General features: G+C 40.2%; 1 long non-coding RNA gene across 1 annotated transcript; it reads left to right on the plus strand.

Annotated features, from left to right (window-relative positions):
* The first annotated feature begins 6,155 nt into the window (after positions 1–6,155).
* Positions 6,156–7,576, plus strand: LOC103605250. Its single transcript, XR_551783.1, has 2 exons — positions 6,156–6,245; positions 7,339–7,576. It is a non-coding gene; the product is annotated as an uncharacterized LOC103605250 (long non-coding RNA).
* Positions 7,577–8,105: the final 529 nt, after the last annotated feature.

Here is an 8,105-nt window from a genome sequence, read left to right on the forward strand (position 1 = left end):
CTTTCCCCTGTCAGTGAGGCCCCAGATGCCACAGCATCAAGAAGACAGAAAATAAGAAGATATAGTTAACATGGTCACACAGGTAATGAGTAGTGGAGTAAAGATTCCTCAGCAATATTTTGATTTAGGACTTCTGTAGTCCTCTTGGTTGGTACTAATGAATTCTAGGTAATTCTAAAATATAATAGATGGATTAAAATACCTTTTAGTGTAAGTACTGTGTCCCTATATAACTGATTGAAGAGCATCAAAAAAGGTTTTATAATGCTGCTCTAAACCTAAGTGACGATTATTGGGTCCTAGCAGTGCCCTTGGTATGTCCCCATAAACTGAGGTGGAGGCAGGGGCTGGTCCTACTTTGCAGACTTTGATTGACCTAGGTCATGATCATTACCTTGGCCATCATGGACAAAAAACTAATAGATTGATTCATGGCTCTTTTAGGTTGTGAGGACCACTATAAAAAATAATAATCTGGACAAATATTTTAATGCAAAGCTGCAATGAATCAGTTGTAAAAGAACCTTTTATGAATTTAACTAACTTTTTGTTTTTTTTCCTTTTTGTCTTTTTTCGTGTCCGGCAACGGATCGCAACCCTCAGTGTCGCGCCCGTACCAGACCGGGACCGGCAACGGGATCGCAACCCTCGGTGTTGCACCCGCACCTCGCTCAGCCAGTGAGCGGGAACCGGTCTGTATGTGGGATCCGAACCCTCGGCGGGAGCGCCACCGCGCTTCCCAAGCGGCGCACTGTAGCAGTGCACCACTGGGCCGGCCCGAATTTAACTAACTTTTAAGCTAGAATTTTTAAACATTTATGCTTTTCCCAGCTTTTTGTGACATGCTCTAGAAAATTTTTTAAAAAAATTACTCTAATTTGTCCCCCAGTTTGGTAGGATAAGGAGTAAGTGTCAGACTTTAGATAATGCAGACCAAAAATACAATGTGAATTTAGATTAAGGAATTCACATTGTTTTGAGATGAGATTAATCGGGTTACTTAATATCTTTGAGCTTAAGGTTCCTTATTTGTAAAATCAGAATAATTATACTTAATTCCTAGTATTGTTGTCAGACATAATTAAAATAACATGTATAAAATACTTAGCAGAGTTCTGGCTTGTAGTTATAAATCAGCAAATATGGGCTGCTATGATTCTAATTATTAATGAAGAGGCAGGTGCTAACAGCGTATGATAAAGTCTAGACGTTTCCGCTTGTCAAACATAAATCCATACAAAGGCTTGCCCCTGCACCTGCTCTCTTATTTCATGCTCACCTGCCTTGCACTTTCCACCTCAGTTACGCTAGGAGGATTAGACCTTACTTCAGCATTCCTCTGAGCTGTGTCCCATGTCGCTTCTTCCTGTGGAAGTGCCCCTCCCACAGTCTAGCATCTGTGCACCCCAGTCTCCCTCAATCTCTCTTCCACAAGGCTGGCCACGGGTCACACTCCCTTCTTCTCGGCTGTTCCACTGTATTTTCCATCTCCGCTTGTCAAACATAAATCCATACAAAGGCTTGCCCCTGCACCTGCTCTCTTATTTCATGCTCACCTGCCTTGCACCTTCCACCTCAGTTACGCTAGGAGGACTAGACCTTACTTCAGCATTCCTCTGAGCTGTGTCCCATGTCGCTTCTTCCTGTGGAAGTGCCCCTCCCACAGTCTAGCATCTGTGCACCCCAGTCTCCCTCAATCTCTCTTCCACAAGGCTGGCCACGGGTCACACTCCCTTCTTCTCGGCTGTTCCACTGTATTTTCCAAACATTACTAAAAGTGCCTATAGCACAGTCTTTCACCTTCTTATTTAAGTGTCCACCTTCTTTTGCTGGACTGGAAATTCTTTGATGGGAAGGACTCTCTCCTTATGTCCTCAGTGCCAAACAAATAGACATTTGTTAAATTGATGTAAAAGTGCCCAGGAGGTAGAGGGGCTAGTTCTTAGCAGAAGAAGCTTGGACATCTGGACATAATCTGAGAAACAATCTGTTCTCCATTGCTTATAATAAAATAACTGAGACTGGGTAATATATAAAGAAAAAAAGTGTATTTCTTACAGTTTTGGAGGCTGGGAAGTCCAAGGTCCAGGGGGCACATCTGGTGAGGACCTTCTTGGTGGAGGCTTTGTGAAAGGTCCCGTGGCATTGCAGGGTGTCACATGGTGAGAATGGCAAGAGTGCTCTAGCGTGCTCGCTTGCTCTCCCTATAAAGCCACCACTCTACTCCCTGATATCCCATTAAACCATGAATACATTACTCCATGAATGGATTATTCCACTCGTGAGAACATAGTCCTCATGGTCCAATCACCTCTTAAAGGCCCCACCTTTCAAATACCATAACTGGAGTTCCCACCCCCTTAACATTTTACAGTGGGGATCAAGTTACCAACACATTAACTTTTGGGGGACACATTCAACCCATAGCAAAGGGAGAGGGTCTGGACTTGGCACTGGGCAACAAGAAGAAGGGCTGAGTCCAAGAGACACTGTAGAAGATACCACCACATAGGATCAAATGAGAGGAAGGAGCCAGATGTTCTTCATATTCGGGGTCCCATGACCTGGTTTATGTCCTGGCTTTGTCACCCACTAGCTGTGTGGCTTTGGAAAATTAATTTAGATGTCTTTCTTTTCCACTTAAAGTATACATATGTGTATAAATACTATGTATTATACATTATATGTATATATATTCTAGATATTATCTATCCACTATCTATAAAGTACAGATAATGTTAACTCTTTTTTTTTTTCTTCTTCCCCCCTTTCACTTTTTTTATCCTTTCTTTCATACCAGTAAGGGTAAAAGTATATTATTTCTGAAGCCGTGCTTGCTTTAGATAATTCTAAAGAGCTGATACAGAAACTTTCTATTCCAGGGCTGGCCCGGTGGCGCACTGGAGAATGCGCCGCTTGAGAGTGTGGTGGCGCTCCCGCCGAGGGTTCGGATCCCATGTGGTGACCAGTTCCCGCTCACTGGCTGAGCGTGGTGCGGGCGCAACACCGAGGGTTGCAATCCCGTTGCCAGTCCCTGGTACGGGCACGACACCGAGGGTTGCGATCCTGTTACCAGTCAGTAAAAAAGACAAAAAGGAAAAAAAAAAAAAGAAACTTTCTATTCCATAATGTAGGGCCCAGAATGGGAATTGATGACTGACAAGATTACAAATACACTCATTTTTTTCCTCATCAAAAAATGCAGTAACAGTAGCTATTCTGAGTTGCTGTAGACGTGAAATCCTGTTGGTTACATTGGAGGGTTGATACCACTGGCCTTATTTTCTGGAAATGTCCCGTCTCATCAGGTGAGTCTTGTCCTTAGTCATCAGAGGGCAGAGGACCTCTTTGGTTCCAGGGATTCTCTAGATTAAGGATTCTTAACAGGACCTTGATCTCCATGAAATTAATGCAAATATTATAAGCACTTTAAGAAATTGTGGTAAAAAAAATGCATAACATGAGATCCACCCTCACAACAAATTTTTAAGGGTACAGTATAGGATTGTTAACTACAGTCAAAATGTTGTATTACAGATTTCTAGCACATTTTCATCTTGCATGACTGAAACTTTTTACCCTTGAGTAGCAATTCCTCATTTCCCTCTGCTCCTAGCCCCAGAAACCACCATTCTACTTTTTGTTTCTATGAGTTTGACTGCTTTAGATACTTTAAATAAGTGGGATCATGCAGAATTTGTCTTTCTGTGACCAGCTTATTTCACTTAGCATAATGTCCACTGCTGTGGAAAACAGTTTGGAGGTTCCTCAAAAAATGAAAAATAGAACTATCATATGATCCAGCAATCTCTCTTCTGAGTTTTTACCCAAAAGAATTAAAATCAGGACCTGGAGGATATATTTCCAAGTTTTTGCAGAATTATTCACAATAGCCACAAGATGGAAATAACCTAAATGTCCATCAACAGATGAACAGATAAAGAAAATTTGGTACTTGCATACAATGGAATATTACTCAGCCATAAAAAGAAGGAAATCCTGTCATATGCTCCAACATGGATTACAGCCATGCTTGAAGGAAAAATTTGGGAGAAGCAGTCTGTAGCTTTTTGTCCTATTCTCAAGGGGATCTGAGATCCAAAGGTAAATGTCACCACATTAGGGCAGGCCTAACCCAGAACAAATTTGAGATAAGTTAAATTTGCCTTCATCCTTCCATGTTTGTGCCTGCTCCAGATAATTAATGTGCTCATGACCTTCCTTTCCCTGCCCACCGTCTAAAACGTCTTCCTCTGTAGTTTCTCACTCTAGTCTGCTCTTTCTAGTTAGAGGCTCAGTAGAGAGCTACCATCCTGTCTTATGAAAACATACTTATCCCATTTTCTCTGAGCACTGCTCTTTGCTAGGGAACTGAAGATGAACTGAGCCTAGATACAATGGCTTGCCTTTCTAGATGTGAATGTTTCTGCAGGGAATTTCAATGACCTAAACCGGTGAAAGCAAATAGTGGAGATTTGGGGCACAAGGGCAAGTCTGAGTGGTGAAAGAGATCATGATGGGAAGCTCTTCTCAGCCCTTCTAGATCATAGGATGCCTTCTCCACGTGCAAGACAGATCAACCTACTTGAAAAAAGAGGACACAAATCCATTTAACAATGTCACAGAAAATTATTTTCTGCATTTTCTTGAAAGTCTCCTTAAAATTAATTTTTTTTTTTTTTGGTACGAAATGTAGTCATATCTTAGGACCAAAGTTTCAGTGGTTAGGGTTCTCTTGGGTTTTCTCTCTTTGGTAGGAAATGTAGTCATATCTTAGGACCAAAGTTTCAGTGGTTAGGGTTCTCTTGGGTTTTCTCTCTGTAAGACACTGTGGCCAGAGGTTTCTGTCATATATGACTGAAGAATAAATCCTGGGTGAAAGTTTAACCTTTTTCCCCCTAAACATTCAGGACACTTCTCATGGACCTAGTTATTTCTGAAGCAGTTCTCTAGTAACATGACAAGGATTTGGTAGTGAGAAAAGAAATTCCAAATCTGTTTGACTTATAGCTCCCATCTGCCTTTTAGTGAGTTTAATTTTTTTAAGGTGTCTTAGTCTGTTTTGCTCTGCTATAACAGAATACCTGAGATGGAGTGTTTATAATGAACAGAAATGTATTGGCTCACAGTTCTGGAGGCTGGGAAGGTGCTTGCATTTGGCAAGGGTCCCTTGCTGTGTCCTCACATGGTGGATGGTGAGAGGGTGAGAGAGAGGGCAAGAGGTGGCCAAACTCACTCTTTTATTTTATTTTATTTTTTAAATTTTTTTGTCTTTTTCTTGACTGGTAAGGGGATCGCAACCCTTGGCTTGGTGTCGCCCGCACCGCGCTCAGCCAGTGAGTGCACCGGCCATTCCTATATAGGATCCGAACCCGCGGCGGGAGCTCACTCTTTTATGATGGTACCAATTCCACCCATGAGGGTGGAGCCCTCAGGGCCTAATCGTCTCTGAAGGGTCCCATCTCTTCATAGCATAAGGGAGATCTTACTCTTTTACATGATCCTTAGTAAAACTTATGTAATTCATATAATGTAGACTGCTAGTACATAGCTACATTGGGAAGTTTGGGTATTTCCTATCGATGTTATGTATTGAATAAACTCAAGTATATTCTGTGTAGAATACTTTCTTGGAATTTAAATTGCTTTCTTTTAAAAAATTTATTTATTATTATTATTTTTACATTCTAAGATGTTATTGTGGAGCAGTTAGGGGGAGGGAGGAGAGGGGAAAGGGAAGGGGGATATGGTGGGAGAAGGAGGAAAGGGGAGTGTGGTCCAAGCCTGTGGCACCCTTCTCATTCTGGCAGGGGAGCCCTGGGCACTTCCAGTGGTGGCTTGGTGGTCATCGTTGGGCTGGATGAGGATGTTGGTGTGGTGTGGCTGAGGCCCTCAGCATCCCCCACCACAGCTTGGGAGCCACCAGTGCTTCTGACAGCAGCCTGATGGTCATCGCTGCGCTGGATGGGTGGGTGGGTGGGCGGGGGGTGTTGCATGGCTAAATTACTTTCTGATTTAGGAACTAAGGAGAAGCTTGTAGTCATTGGCTTAGAGATTGATTACATAGAATTTGCAGAAATAGTGCTTCTCATTTCCAACTTTATTCCCATTTTACACCAATTTTTTTTTCTTACATAACAGATGTGACATCTGAATATTTCTCTCTTGTTGCTGGCATAATCAACTTTGTCAAAGAGTCATATGGTTTGTGCAACCATAAAGATAGTCTTGGAACACTGATACATGTAAGGTTAATTTTAAAAGCCTGTGAAAATAGTAGAAAGCAGATGGAGAGTTGCCATGGAAATCATTAACACTTAGAGGAAGAAAAATGTTACTTTAGGGTTATTGTCATTTCCAAAGGAATAGTCAGAGTTGCAAGACTTTTTCCCCTCACCCAATTGTTAGTAATAAAAACAGTTGCTGGCATGTAAATATATTTTTCATTCACTTATAATTTTACACAACCTTTACTGTATTCTGAATACATTACAAGTATGCACATTTTTGTTGGTAAGGATTTTTCAGTAGCAGGAGAGAATTTAACTTATTCACCACAATTTAAAATCAGAATTGTTCTTTTCCATTTTTCTGAATGTAATTGTGGCTTATGAGTTTTTGTTCTCCCTAATGGGTTTTTTATCTTGATATTGCAGAATATTTAGTCTCAGAATTACATAGTCTTTAAAGGAAGATGACTCAAATTTACGGATTAATTGTACTAATTGGCAAAAATAGAGACTTAAGTCTGGATAACTCAATAAAAGTAATTAAACAATTGTTTAGGCCAGATTCTTTATTAGAATTTATAATTGCTGGACACTGCTCTTTACCGTGGCTTAATCATAGAGAAAGTTAAAAAGTCCCATTGGGAAGTCATTTGCACCAGCAAGTATGTCCCACCTGATGGTTTTATATATTCATTACCATGCCCTTTGGAAAAGTCAGTAACTAAATTCTAATTCTTTCTTCTTTCTTCTAAGGCAATTTTAGTTGCTGTGGTTCTGATGGAACAGAATAATCAAAAGTGGGAAAGAATTAGAGTTGGGACCAGGGGGGATTTGGAACATCCACATAACATTTAATAAAATGTGAAGTTAAATTAATGCTGTTTTTGACCTTGAAAATGAAATATCAAGAATAAAAGGATAAATATCTATTATTCCAATTTGCAGTGGGAATTCATTAAAATTGGTTCCTTTGCAAAACACTAAAATCACACAATGAAATTCAATGGGAGTTTAAAATGAGAATGTGGGGATCAAAGCAAAACCATGCTAAATTTTTTAAAGAATGCAGATGGATTAGCATCTAAATAGTCTTTTTTTTATTTTTTAGATTTGGATGGAAAATTGCCTTTCTGCAATTGTGTTATGGCTACATTGCAATTAGGAAATGGAAAATGAATATCTGAGATCCAACAAAATCTGGTCTCATCAGCATCAGAACCATGTATGGAAAGAGAAAACAAAACACAGACTTAAGAGGATGGCAAAAAAGAAAGACCAGCAGGAATGGAAAAAATACTCATAAGTGGTGCAGTTGAACTTTGGGAATAAACCAGCCTTAGCAAAAATTACAGCATTTGTCATTTGTGAGTGTGCAGTGATTTAGTTGGCTTCATACCTAAGCTAGGGGTTCTTGAGATCCCGCATTTGTTGGAGTCAAAGAAAAAACAGTATTTCTCTTGTGTAAAATGCTTAGGGAATTTTAAAAAATGTTTATTGAAGTATGACGTACATACAGAAACATGCACAGACCATGGTACGCAGCTCAATCGATTTCTACATAGGGAAGTTACTTGTACGTAGAGCAAGAAAGAGACAAAAAAATGTTTATTGAAGTATGACGTACATACAGAAACATGCACAGACCACGGTACGCAGCTCAATCGATTTCTACATAGGGAAGTTACTTGTACGTAGAGCAAGAAAGAGACTATTTCTAGAAGCCCAGAGCCCACTCTGTTACAACCTTCCAGTCATCATAGCCCCAAATATAACCGCTGTCCTGACTTCTAAACCATAGAATAGTTTTGCCTGTCTCTGAAATTTATATAAATGTAATCATAGAGGGTGTACTTTAAAAAAGAATTTGTCTCTTTT

The sequence above is a fragment of the Galeopterus variegatus genome, unplaced genomic scaffold (genome assembly GCF_000696425.1).
Source record: "Galeopterus variegatus unplaced genomic scaffold, G_variegatus-3.0.2 Scaffold5684, whole genome shotgun sequence".
NCBI lineage: Eukaryota > Metazoa > Chordata > Mammalia > Dermoptera > Cynocephalidae > Galeopterus > Galeopterus variegatus.